Genomic DNA, 15,097 nt, shown 5'->3' on the forward strand with positions numbered 1-15,097 from the left:
TACATTAAATAAATCAATAAATCCACTGCTCTGTTGTCTCCTCTGAGGCTGGGACTCTAAATAGTGTTTTGTTCCTGTCTGTGCAGCCAAAGACAGAACAGTTAGCATGTTTTGCTCAAACTTTTGCCATGGCGTTAGAACTGGTACACCGTTGTCGCTTGCGAAATCAAAATGACGGTGCCGTGGGTGGAAACTTACAGATTAAGGGGCGGTAATATTATAATGAGATCCCTTTGCCACGTCACTAGGGGAGCGAAATCAGACGCGCTCGTTTTTTCAGACGCTTGCCGAAAAAGGCTCACCAAAACAAAGTTACTGGGCTAATCTTTTTCACGTTTCCTTGGTTGGTAGATGCACGGGGGACCTGATTATAGCACTTAAAACCTGGAAAAGTCAGATTTTCATGATATGTCACCTTTAAAGGATTATGCCAAACTTCTTAATGAGGTTCTAATAACACTTTAATTCTTTCATTGAGGCTTTTTTCTTCATTATTATATCAGGACAGTTGTCCCGGGCAACTAAATTTAAATAAAAAATATTATTAATGTAATTATAAAAAATGAAGAAATAATGAGTGTAAAGTCACAGACTCAAACAGCAATGTATTCATAATAAATCAGATAAAATATATTTCATAAGATCCCTGTTCTTAAACACAATTATTGTATTAGGAAAGGAAAATAAATACAGTACCTTGAACTTTAACAGTGGTTATCATTTGGTCATCAACAGCATCACACATGTATTTCCCAGAGTCAGAAAGGAGGATGTTGGATAAAGTCAGTTTCCGGAGCATTCCATGGCTTTCAATATGCGTGCGCTCATCAGAGACCAATGGCTTATCATTGAATAGCCACTTAACTGGTGCATTGGCTCGAGAAACCTCATAAGCTAAGATGAGATCATCTCCTGTCACCATCTCCTGGTAATCAGGATCACCAGAGTTGCCAATGATCTTCACTGATGGCTCTGAGTTAATCAAAAGTATTGTGTTATGACTTTTGTTCGCTTTAGGGATCATGCACAGGTTCGCATCAATACAACTGAAAGACACTTTTTACCTTGTACTGTGACATGAAATGAAATTGAATCATCTTTAGAATCAAGAATATATTCTCCAGAGTCCTGCAGCTCTGCACAGAGAATGACCAGTGTTCTGAAGGCACCTTCCTCCTCAAAACAGAAGCGTTCATTCTCCTCAATAGGACTTCCATTTTTACACCAGTTGACTACACCATTGGCCGTGGACACCTCACACTCCAATACAACGTCATCATATAATGCAACCTTGTGCTCACTCTTGATCTGATCTTTATTTAGGATTTTTACTGGTGCCTCTGGAAGAGATAAAGATAAAGAAAAACTAACCTTCAGAAGAAAAGAGTAATAACTTTGAAAAAGACTAAGATATAAATAATGGTTTTACATCATACCAGAAATTTTGACTTTAAAATCCATTGTGTCATCTATTGCATTGCAGGTATATATCCCAGAATCCTTCAGAGTTGGAAAATGGATGGTAATCTTGCGTATGAGTTCATTCTCAGTAATTGTGATGTTGCTGCTCTCTTCCACCTTCACTCCATCTTTCATCCAGCACACCTCTGCATTATCACGGGAAACTTGAAGCTCTAGGACTACAGGTTCACCAGCAAAACTCTCTGTAATGCTGCCTGTCTCCTTGGAGCAAGAAAGTTTAATAGGGAGCTCTATGGAAAAAAGTAGAATTTCACAAAAAACGATAGGCATTTTAAAATAGACATTTTAAAAACGTTTCTTCCCACAGTCCTGGCTAATTTCTGACCCTGGTACATACAAACTACACAAAATTACCTTCTATTTTCACCCAAAATGTGACGGAGTCATCTGCAGTCTCGCATACATATTCTGCAGAATCATCGATGGTAGCACAGGGAATCACCAGTCTGCGGTAAATCCCATCATCCTCCAGTTTCAAGTTATCATTCTCTACTACCTCCATGCCATCACAAAACCAGCAGACTTCTGCGTCTGCTTTGGAGATCTCACAGCTCAGGACCAGCCTCTCAGAGCTCAGTATACACACATCTACCTCTGACTCTCTGGGGGATACAATGCGGACTGGAGCCTCTGGGTTTAGAAGAGGCAAGTGCATAATGGTTGACAAAATATGAAAAAATACAAAAATTGGTTTAAATAATAACTGAATTAATTACTATAGCAATTACTACTTAACAGCCATTCCAATGACTTAATTAGTAATTACAAAATATTTATTCGTAATTTAACAAGTTATTATTAAAAATATTATCTAGAAATTAAGTATAAAACAGAGAGAAAGAAGAGAGAAAATCACTTGAAACTTATCCCTTGATACTTACCAATAAAAATGAGCTGAAAGAATACTGAGTCGCCTCCTGTGTCGCATACATACTCTCCAGAATCCCACCTGGAAGCGCAGAGAATGGTTACTCTCCTGTATGGCCCTTCAGCACTAAGTCGGATATTCTCACTCTCCTGGAGCTTTAGGCCATCTTTAAACCAGTGAGCCTCTCCATTTGATCGAGAAAGCTCACAGTTCAGGAATACCTCCTCAAAGACATAGCGCTCCATGTGGATGTCATCTTTTGGGTCCACAATTGTAACTGGAGGTTCTAGATGTAAGTCAGTCAACATCATTGATTTATTTTTTTGTAATTTCATTGTACTCTGACTCAGATTGTAAGGTGATGGAATATAAATACAAATTTCTGTCATGAAACTCTAGATGGCGCAGACCGATAGGTTCTAACCTAATCTGACATAATCACATCATTATTCACATGGTACAGCAGATTGGTCTCTTTTCACATCAGCATTCAAATACTTGGCTAGTGCTTGCTGTAGCAGTTGCAGTGCGCTTAAGAAACCCTCCACCTTCCCCAGCTCCACCTGTATAGATCTGCTACGGGGTAATTTTATATATTTTATATATGGAGTTATTTCATATATGTTATATGTGCAGAAGCAGTATTTCTTACATACTCAGAGCAGCATGTCTGTGGATGTATTGGCAGTAGCAAGTCTCGGTACTTGCTCTGCTGCCGCAGTGTAGCAGATCTATTCCGCCAAGACCAGACACATTAACACTGTCATGTATATTACCATGCTAAACTCTTCGAGAGTTGTCATGACAGAAATATATTAATAACATTCATTATATGCAATTTTAGTTAAATTAGTTAGATTAGTTAAAGAGAACCAAAGAGAAACTTTACGTTTAATATTCACAGAGAATGACATGGTTTGGTCGCCTGCTTGGCAAGTATGCGTCCCAGCTTCTGCCAGCGCCGCTGAATGGATTATAAGCCTTTTCATGGTGCCTTCTGACAGGATGGTGATGTTATCTGACTGAAGAACCGCAACTCCATCTTTAAACCAGATGGCAGGTGCATCTGGTCGGGAGAGCTCACATGTCAGGACCACAGGGTCCAGTTCCATAGCACATTTCTGCCTCTCTTCTTGTGTAATCTCTTTAAATGATACAGATGGGGCTGATGGAAAAAGAATAGCATTTTAATGATTAAATTAACCATAAAATATAATACACCTAATATCAGGCACAAAAATATTCATGGTCGTCAAATTCAAAGCACACGTGAGCATGAATGATATTATTATCATAATGATAGTATTATATTAATAATAATAATTATGACTTGCATAATTCCTTCAGTGAATGCACATAGCATGTGGAAATAAACAGTAAAATTATAATAAGGAGGGCACAACTACATCTTGGTGAATTCTTCTGTTACTGTATATTTAATGTTAAAGTGGTCCAGCCGACCATTTACGATTGTACTGTTGTACTAGGAATTTATTTCTTGCGTATAGTTTTTACCTTCAACATTCACATTAAATGTGAGTATGTCATTGTTTGATTGGCAGGGGTAGACTCCAAATGTACGTGAACATATTTAATTATCCAAAACAATAAACAAAAGCACTTATTCTAACCCCTATTTATTAAAAAGAAAGAAAAAAACTCTTTTGTCATTCTGTAATATGAATATTGTAGGGTCTTATCACAAATTGCTTGTGATGCTCTTCACTAGTGAGTTTTAAACGAATACATATAAATAAAGTGTGTTTAAAATGACATCCTTTACAGTTAAAGTGCCAAGCCTAATCTCATTGGAGACATTCATGTTCTATAAAACACTGCTTAATTATGCAGTGATTTGTAGTGATTTATTTTGTTTTGTTTTAGGGAAGTGGAATAATCTGCATTTCCTCATTTATTCCTACATCAATAGTTTTTTCTATAAGGGTATTTTTGGTAAGTAGTACCTGCCACACTAATTCATCACTACCTTCGTTTTATAGGCTTGTTGTGAGTAATGTGTTTATAATGCAAATCATTTTTGACAGCTTGATAGTACAGTTTGTGAAAGTTTCATTCTTACCCAGATGTACTACTTTGGGGAACTCCACATGTCCACTTCTGCCATATTTATTAACACAGCAGAACGGAAACGGTAATCACCCTCACATGGTACACTGTCACCCAGGATCTCGGCAGAAGTGCCTGTCTCTGTTGTCAGGCATCGCTGCCACTCCTGAGAGCCCACTTCCTGACGTTCTAGAACATACACTGACTTAGTAGAGTTTTGCAAGTTAGGTGATGGTGACCAGGAAAGGACGGCACCATTTAAACAGTCGGTGTTCATTTGGACACTCACAGGAGAGATGGGTGGGCAGTGTCGAGCAGCTGAATGAAAACAAATTATATCAGATTCTAAATATTAAATTTCACATTATAAATATGAAATTTTCATAATATGACATTATATATATTTTTTTTGCAATAATGTAACTTGTGCATCACAAAGCCATGTGTGAATTCTCTCACTTTTGACCCTGAGTTTGGAGCTTGTTGTTGATCTGCCTGCCATAAAAGTGATCGTGCCTGAGTCTTGATATGATGTATTGACAAAAACCAGGATGTGGGTTTTGCCAAAAGACTTGATAATGGTTTGATGTGTTTCTTGCAACTGCAGTCCCTCTTCGAGAGTTGTCATGACAGAAATATATTAATAACATTCATTATATGCAATTTTAGTTAAATTAGTTAGATTAGTTAAAGAGAACCAAAGAGAAACTTTACCTTTAATATTCACAGAGAATGACATGATTTGGTCGCCTGCTTGGCAAGTATACGTCCCAGCGTCTGCCAGCGCTGCTGAATGGATTATAAGCCTTTTCATGGTGCCTTCTGACAGGATGGTGATGTTATCTGACTGAAGAACCGCAACTCCATCTTTAAACCAGATGGCAGGTGCATCTGGTCGGGAGAGCTCACATGTCAGGACCACAGGGTCCAGTTCCATAGCACATTTCTGCCTCTCTTCTTGTGTAATCTCTTTAAATGATACAGATGGGGCTGATGGAAAAAGAATAGCATTTTAATGATTAAATTAACCATAAAATATAATACACCTAATATCAGGCACAAAAATATTCATGGTCGTCAAATTCAAAGCACACGTGAGCATGAATGATATTATTATCATAATGATAGTATTATATTAATAATAATAATTATGACTTGCATAATTCCTTCAGTGAATGCACATAGCATGTGGAAATAAACAGTAAAATTATAATAAAGAGGGCACAACTACATCTTGGTGAATTCTTCTGTTACTGTATATTTAATGTTAAAATGGTCCAGCCGACCATTTACGATTGTACTGTTGTACTAGGAATTTATTTCTTGCGTATAGTTTTTACCTTCAACATTCACATTAAATGTGAGTATGTCATTGTTTGATTGGCAGGTGTAGACTCCAGAATGAAGGTACTCTGCTGACTGAATTACAATCCTCCTCATGTTGCCATCTGATTGGATATTCACACCCTCCTCTACATGTAGCTCCTGTCCGTCTTTGAACCATTCAACGTTGGCTGTAGGGTGGGACAGCTCACAGTACAGAACAATAGGATTTCCCACCTCAGTGGTCTTCTTGGTGTCCATCTCTGACATTGGTAAGAATTTCACCTCAGGTGCTGCAAAACAGGACATGGAGAATTTTCTGTGAGACTGTCAATGTCGTAAATCTTGAAAGGAATGCAATTAAGTATTGGTTAGAAATGTGAGTGCATCAATCTGAGCATTATACTGACTACAATTGGCATGAAATGAAAATTCAACCTATCTATTTTCGAAATGCATACTGATCTTATTGTAAAGATTTTGTCAATGCATATGTGTCGGGATCATCCATGTAAATATTGACCTTTAATTTGTAGGGTCGCTGAATCTCGTACGCCAGTAGCAATGAAGGTGATTTCAGCTCCATCATACACATTAGGCACTTGCTGGATTCGTAGAATGTGTTGGTTCTTTGACTGAGTCATGGAAAAGCGTCCACTATCCTGCAGCTGCTGGCTATTCAGGAACCATGTGCCTATCAAGTTAGCAGAGAGCTCAATGGAGAACACAGCATCATCCCCCTCAGTCACCACAGCATTCTTCAGAGGGGTTTTAATCTTTGGACCTGGGACTGAAGACGATAAAATAGAAGAGATAATCTCATGTTATTATAACACTTTAATGTACGTGAACATATTTAATTATCCAAAACAATAAACAAAAGCACTTATTCTAACCCCTATTTATTAAAAAGAAAGAAAAAAACTCTTTTGTCATTCTGTAATATGAATATTGTAGGGTCTTATCACAAATTGCTTGTGATGCTCTTCACTAGTGAGTTTTAAACGAATACATATAAATAAAGTGTGTTTAAAATGACATCCTTTACAGTTAAAGTGCCAAGCCTAATCTCATTGGAGACATTCATGTTCTATAAAACACTGCTTAATTATGCAGTGATTTGTAGTGATTTATTTTGTTTTGTTTTAGGGAAGTGGAATAATCTGCATTTCCTCATTTATTCCTACATCAATAGTTTTTTCTATAAGGGTATTTTTGGTAAGTAGTACCTGCCACACTAATTCATCACTACCTTCTTTTTATAGGCTTGTTGTGAGTAATGTGTTTATAATGCAAATCATTTTTGACAGCTTGATAGTACAGTTTGTGAAAGTTTCATTCTTACCCAGATGTACTACTTTGGGGAACTCCACATGTCCACTTCTGCCATATTTATTAACACAGCAGAACGGAAACGGTAATCACCCTCACATGGTACACTGTCACCCAGGATCTCGGCAGAAGTGCCTGTCTCTGTTGTCAGGCATCGCTGCCACTCCTGAGAGCCCACTTCCTGACGTTCTAGAACATACACTGACTTAGTAGAGTTTTGCAAGTTAGGTGATGGTGACCAAGAAAGGACGGCACCATTTAAACAGTCGGTGTTCATTTGGACACTCACAGGAGAGATGGGTGGGCAGTGTCGAGCAGCTGAATGAAAACAAATTATATCAGATTCTAAATATTAAATTTCACATTATAAATATGAAATTTTCATAATATGACATTATTTTTATTTTTTTTTGCAATAATGTAACTTGTGCATCACAAAGCCATGTGTGAATTCTCTCACTTTTGACCCTGAGTTTGGAGCTTGTTGTTGATCTGCCTGCCATAAAAGTGATCGTGCCTGAGTCTTGATATGATGTATTGACAAAAACCAGGATGTGGGTTTTGCCAAAAGACTTGATAATGGTTTGATGTGTTTCTTGCAACTGCAGTCCGTCTTTAAACCAGCAGATATCCATGTCATCTTGTTCCACTTCCACAAAGAATGCTGCATTCTCTGCTTCCATCACCTCTAACCTCCGTGGAAGTTTCTTCACAATTGTACCTACCAGAAAAATTTGTAAATTATATTATCCAGATCTTTCTATTTCATATGTATATCAAACTGCAAAGCAAACTCTCATGTTCATGGCACAAGTGAAAATATTTTACATTATTTTTTGTTATCATTTTTCATTTTATTTTATTAGAAAATTTAAAAAATAATTGCAGCTTTGCAACACAAAATATTGTTTTAAGTTTTTACTGTTCATTTTTTTAATGTTTTTGATTATTTTTCTCCTCTTATATTGGAGCAAAATTAATAGTGTTAAACTTAATTAGCTGAAAGTGTTAACATGTCAATTTTGATAGCCATAATAAGACTTATTCGTTATGTACAGTACCTTTAACTGCCAGTTCTGCAATAGTCTTTCCACCATCAGGCATCTCACACAGGTAAACTCCATCATCATCTGCCCCAACATTTTGTATGGTTAGTCTTCTCCGTGTTCCCTTCTGTTCCATGTTATACTTATTTCCTGGCTGCAGCCTCTGATCCTCCAGGTACCATGCTGCGGAAATGTACTCTTCTGGAACCTCACATTCCAGAACAGCAACATCCCTCTCCCTGACTTCTGCATCTTGAAGAGCTTGCTTAAATCGGACTGGAGGCCCTATAAACAGAAGAAATTTACCATAAGAAAATTATTATTATTTTTTTTATAATATTTGCAGTTTGCCAAGCAATTAAAACAAGTCACATTTCAAACGCAACGTGAAACATTAACGTGTTAATTGTTTACACACACTATGCATATATCTTTGCACTAAACACAAATTACACAATAACTCAACTGGGATATGGCAGGCCAAGGACAGTGGTTAAAAAAAAAGTTGTGGTCATGCAGTTACTAGGAAAGAACATAACCCTATAGGCTTAATTGCACCCTACAAAATCTTCAGCTGGAACCAGCCACCATCTTGCTGGCCCACATGGTAGTGGGAACTTTCATAGATCTCATTCAACTGTTTACCATCTTTCTCCCAAACCACCTGAGGTAAAGGCTCACCTGACAGCTTGCAGGAGAATGCAGCATCTTCCCCACGGTCAACTCTTAGAGAAAGAGCTTTGATCAGAAAACAAGGCTTGTTGTCTTGGAATGGGTCTGCTTTCTTTACCACCCCATCCTGTTGTTGATTCATAATTTTGACTGCTTGTTCTGGTGGAATCACTTTAACTTTATTTTGTGGTGGTGGTGGTGGGGCTGGCTGTGTTTGCTGGAGCTCTTGGGGATCTTCTTCCACTTTAAGGGTAGCAGCTGCATATGTTTCCCCAATGTTGTTTTTAGCTCTGCAAATATACTGACCAGCATCTTCCATTGTCACCCCAGAGATATAAAGGGTGTATACCTTGCCATCTTGAGTAATACGGTAACGACCCTCTGGAAGAATAGACTCGTTTTTCCGCTCCCAGATCACATCTGGTTGGGGATCTCCACCAATCTGACATTTAAGAACAGCATCTGTTCCACATTTCACCAGAACGGGGCACGGGTATCCAAGCACACGTGGAGCACCTCCAAAAACATCCATACCTTTTACTGTCTGGTAATGACTTATTCTGAGTTATTATTGAAATTAGGAATGGCACAAATGTCTGTGGCACATACCCAGCTCTGAAAACAAACAAAACAAAAAGTTTTATGTTGGTCATCATTTTTCAATCTGACATTTGTAACATTCCTGTCATTATAACTTGTTGTGAGTTATGGGTCTAACAAGTGTGTGTGTGTGTGTGTGTGTGTGCGTGCGTGCGTGCGTGCGTGCGTGCGTGCGTGTGTGTGTGTGTGTGTGTGTGTGCTCTTTAATTTGGGAACTTGCAGCTCAGTGAATCACCAAAGACATTTTACAGATGGTTATGATGAGACAAAGTTGGAAAAGTTAATGAAGAAATACATAAAATGTTGGCTAATAAACAAACAAACAAAAAAAGAAAACCTTTAACAACAAAAATGTCAAACACTCTCCTTTTTGAACATTCTTTCTGGATCCAGTATTCTTTATGAATTTAAATGCTCTAGATTGTGCTGTAGCTGTTAATCCTCTGTTGAAAAATTTACTAAAGAATATACAGTTTACATTGCATAGTTGGTACAAGGTATTCATATGAATACGACTAACGCCAGGACTTGATCCCAGTGTCTCCCCATCAGTTCCAGTCAATGGTCTGCTATCAGTTTTAATGGAAATACAAGACCAGGTGAAATACATTTTTAAGTTTTGAGTAGTAATGTTTGTACTGCATTTTTTTAACTGTTCAAGCACAGTAATATAGATGCAGTAGTACATATGTTAATAACTGTAGTACAGGTGTGGTGAGTTTTCACTGTTGCAGTGCTGCAGTGATAATTTGTATGCAGTGTAGGTACAGTTCCCTTTCAGTCAGTCACGTTCGACGTTACGTCAGTCGTGACTGACGAATTGGGATCTCGCCCGAGAGCCCAATCACCTTCGAGTGTAAACTAAACAAGCCAATGACAGTTGGCGTGCGTGTTTCACCATGCGCACCCCGCCCCGCAGCGCGGGTATAAAAGGAGAGCGCGTGCAAACGCACATCAGTTTTTCGCTTCGGAGCCGAGCCTTCTACAAGACGAATCTCCGCGAGTGTTTGCAGAGAGAAACAGCTGGCGTTGGTGTTACGGCGGGCCGGGGCACGTAGTCTCGGCTCCTCAGCGAAAAACTGATGTGCGTTTGCACGCGCTCTCCTTTTATACCCGCGCTGCGGGGCGGGGTGCGCGTGGCGAAACACGCACGCCAACTGTCATTGGCTTGTTTAGTTTACACTCGAAGGTGATTGGGCTCTCGGGCGAGATCCCAATTCGTCAGTCACGACTGACGTAACGTCTCCGTTCCCTCCTTCAGGGAACGAGGGTTACACAAGTAACCTAGACGTTTTCAATACTGCTGTTATTGTGTCCAAATTACCACACACTACAGTTAAACTATTGCAGTTATTTTTTGTAAGGGTACAATACAATGTACATTGTGAACTTTATATGGGATAGTGAAACATTCCTTGCATTAAGGAAGTCCTCTTACAGCAGTCAAGATAACTCCAGTCCCCATTCCCTACTCAAGCCTTGACAGCTGGTTCTGTATATCAGGAGGAAGCATTTAAAATAGTCTGTCCAAATAAAGACGCGGGAGATTTGGCCATGTGCAGTACAAGACAAAGCATGTTCAGATGAACTACTTTAACAAACACTCATAGCATCAGGATTCATCACTTTTCTATATCAGGGACTATACATCAAAGTGCCATCACTGTTAGCATGGTTTTTATGAGAGCATTTTGCTAACATAGACTCCCTACTAAGCATGAATTTCTATATAATAAAATATTATATGAATACAAATCCATCTATACTTATATGCAAATTATATTTCACACAATGGCTGCTTTTCAGTGGTTTCTATCCAAGTCAGTAGAAAATTTTACTGTTCAAATGGCATTCATACATTAAATTTTTTTAACTTCTTGGTCGATTTACACATGAGCAAATGTTTTGTTTGTTCCATCACATCTGACTGTTTTTAGTGTCTTGCACCATAATATGTTACGGCAACCTAAATGTAGTTTATTTTAGAACAAATCTGGCCTGTGTTCTGTTCAATACATTTCTAAACCTGTCAGAGAATGAACAGGGAAGCTCTATGTAAATTCTCAGTCGAATCGGAGAGTGAGGGTAAACGAACCTAAAGAGTTTGGATCAGATTGCCCTCCTGGGCATTTTGGGCTTTGAGAATTTGTCAGTTTAAGTCCAAGTTGACTGTCATATCAGTCAGCACAACATAAAAGATTACTGAGTGCATGTTTAAGACATAGTGCAATAGTAATTGGGTCATGCAAATATTATATGCTTGGTAAATTTTCCGGAAGTGCCCAGTCAAATAATATGAACCATGCCCTAATAATAGGATTCTTTTATGTCAGATGATTAGCACACTCTTGTGCAAGTATAATGTTAATATCCATGACCAAAGACAGTATGATGTGTATATCATAGCATATTGACTGTAAATAAAAATGTAAGATAGTTTATGTGTGCTTAAAAAAGATAATTTAACATTAACTTATAATAATTTTAATTAAACATTAATAAATAATATAGGCCTATAATGATTAATGATTAATTATTAACATTAATATTGAATATAATTGTTATTAATGTAAGTTTAATTAATATTCATATCTGAATGCGGAACTACTGATCTGTTATATGAGCATTATATGATGTTTGTTCATGATCTCTAATGAAAGTTATTATAAATTGTTACCACATATTTTTGTTTATAATATGTTCATATTGAGGGCCGCGGTGAATTACTGCTGCCTCTCAAAGTTATCCAAAGATATTAACTATACATAAAAGTTTAGATATTAAAGTTTATCTGTGAATGTTTCCTTAGGTCATATATTAAGTAGTCTATATCTTATAGCTCTGAATTCTCTGTATGTTTGTAGTAAAACTCAGTTTCCAGTGCCTACTTGTGTATGTTGTACTTTGATACAATAATGTTACAGTATTTTAAAAACTAAACTTTAATTGTGACTTTAACATTTGTGATTGTGCCCCTGAGTTTAAAAAAAAAACATTAAAACATAAAACAAGATGCCACATTAAAGTTTTTGTTGACTTTTGATTTCTACAAGGATGATACAAGTTGAAAATGATTTAACAGTAATTTTATAAAGTATAAAAATGAAGTCCCATTATTAAAATATTTAGTACCATATAGATTTTTGAAACAGAAATGTGATTCAATTTATCTCTCTTATTTTTTTATTTTAATGACATTTAAATTGCAAGAGAAGACACCATCATAAAAAGTAAGCATCTCAAATGTAAACTCACGTGTCAACAGGAGTATCAGATCAGCATTTAGGACCAGCCGAAATACTAATCTTCAGGACCTTTTCTTCAGACTAAGAGGATATTGACCTTAATCAGCTTTTCTTCTTTAAGAAATTATCTTTGACCTCTGTGTTTGTTATGATTTTGAAAAAAAACAATCATATCATTAGCGTTGAACAGTTGCAGGAGGTCATAGAAAATATTCCACACGACAGAAGCTTCTGTCTTCTTAATAGTAATGTTAATCCAATCAGGTTGATCTCCAGTTCTTTCTACTAGTGTGGTTTGTTGATTGAGCTTCTTGATGTGCCTCTTTATACATGTACTTCTATATGTGCCTTTCAGTGTGACTAAGTTCTCTTCTTTTTCACCACCACCAAACAATGTATGTATCATGGTACCGGGGTCGTTGTCAGCTCAGAGCCAATAAATGCTTTCACAGCTGCCACCCACCCTACTAAATATAGCACAGCTATCATCAATGGCGGAGCAGTGGGCTGCAAAGGTTAAATTTAGACCACCTAACCACTTGACCCCTTCCACTTGGCAGGGTCTGGGTCCTTTCGAAAATATGAATACACTAAAAAATTATTATGTTAACATACTAGTTATACAACATTCAAAGTCACTCACTGCTGTCACTTTGCAAAGCTAGAGATGGAAAGGACAAACCTCAAATCTGAGCCTCAATTAAAAATATATTTTCATTATATAACAAAATATCAAAACAAGGGGCATTTTTTGAAAGAAATATAACACAACAGCACTTTTTATTTAGAAAACTGCACAAAATGTGACAAAGGTTGATTACGTTTTAAGATATGAAGCAATAGATATGTTGTTAAAAATTAAGACAAATGGTCTTGGACACTTTCTGGATTTCTGGGACCTTTTTGCTGTGAGGCGACAGTGCTACTCATGAGCCACCGTGCAGCCCAACATTACTCACATTTATTTAAATACAAATTCAGATTAATAAGTAAGAACTATAAGTATACATTTATTGTTGTCTTAACTTTTCTTATTGGCTATGCATTAAATTACACATTTGAAGTGATGGATTGAGTGGACTGATGTGTGTTTTGATGGATGTGTCTTGCAGTCTTGGAGATTATAGTATCTCTTCAACTTAATACGTGTCTCATCAACTGTAAACACAAACACTTAGCTATAGCCAACACATCTCTGTCAAAGAGCATTTACATTAAAACCTTGACCATTTTGCATAGTTACAAACATCTTTATCCATGTCCAAGTTATTGTTATCAGGTACCCTCAGTTCCCCCTTTAAAATGCACTATAGGGACTATCCTGACCTTTTGTACAAGACATAATTCATGGTTTTCGAAAAAACAACAATACAAACTTGATTGATTGATTGATTGATTGATTTACGTTTACTAGAAGGTCAAAGGAAAAAGGTAAAAGGTATTACTTTATTTTCCTTTGTTTTACTTGCTTTATTTACATCTTACATTCCCCACTTGGCCTTACTGCTCTGCAAACTAGTTGATATAAAGTGCCTTATCTTTTTTAGCAGTATATGCGCTACATGCATTTCCATATATATTTTATTTGTTCATGCACCACTGATAAACCTCAGAAAATGGTCACGAGTGGTGTGACTGAGCTGAGACCGAGAGGACTCATTATTATGCACATTATTGCTCAACATAACATGACCAAATACTCTTGCTGTCAGAGTGGAACAAAGGTGAAAAAATTAGTTTTGCAATGATACTCCAAAGCAACGGACACAAAGACCAGACACAAAGATTTACTGTAAATACGGAACAACATCAGAACACAAAATGGATCCAAAGAGCTTACTTTTTAAGGTACTGTGTGATTATTAGTACTATAATCAGTCTTATTATGATTTCTTGTGAATAATTAGATATACAAGTAATGCTTTTTACAACAGGCAAGAAAGCTTTAGATCTATTCTATGTTCAACCTTACAAAAGATTTTTAGCTTTACAATAGATTTTAAACTTTAAATATTTCCATTGTCTAGACAGATATTAAATATTCTGTTCACAGTATCAGTTTCCTCTTGTCCTGTATTTAAGTATGTATTTTACAGTGCTATATGTGTCCCTGTTAAGCAATCCCTATTGCTTGCTACTAGCATATATTTTGTTGATGTTACTTACTGCATTATTTACTGTATTTATTTATTTATTTATTTTTTGAAGGTTACCGGAGCTATACAATTGATTCAAATGGAAAATGCCAAGAAATCCCTTGATGTGTTCTCAACCACCCTGTCAAAGTAACTGTTTGCATCATGATTGTCTGTTTATGTGCCATTTGTTGTTCTATTAATCCAATAGTAGATTAAGCTTCCTTCCTTATATCTGTGCAAAACTGGGGCCTGGGATTTCAAGCAAACCCTTTTGTGCCTGTGTGTGTGTGTGTGTGTGTGTGTGTGTGTGTGTGTGTGTGTGTG

The 15,097-nt window shown here is 37.0% G+C and overlaps 1 long non-coding RNA gene and 1 pseudogene across 1 annotated transcript in view; one reads left to right on the forward strand and one right to left on the reverse strand.

Annotated features, from left to right (window-relative positions):
* The window catches only part of LOC107719302 (obscurin-like protein 1), a 14,064-nt pseudogene extending 4,742 nt beyond the window's left edge, over positions 1-9,322 (reverse strand).
* Positions 9,323-14,355: 5,033 nt separating this feature from the next.
* Positions 14,356-15,097, forward strand: part of LOC107719304 (uncharacterized) — a 965-nt gene continuing 223 nt past the window's right edge. Inside the window, exons 1-2 of the long non-coding RNA XR_001637500.1 lie at positions 14,356-14,483; positions 14,844-14,920. This is a non-coding gene — a long non-coding RNA (uncharacterized LOC107719304). The remainder of the gene's footprint in view (positions 14,484-14,843; positions 14,921-15,097) is intronic.

The sequence above is a fragment of the Sinocyclocheilus rhinocerous genome, unplaced genomic scaffold (assembly GCF_001515625.1).
Source record: "Sinocyclocheilus rhinocerous isolate Xijiao unplaced genomic scaffold, SAMN03320098_v1.1 scaffold1142, whole genome shotgun sequence".
Classification (NCBI taxonomy): Eukaryota; Metazoa; Chordata; class Actinopteri; order Cypriniformes; family Cyprinidae; genus Sinocyclocheilus; species Sinocyclocheilus rhinocerous.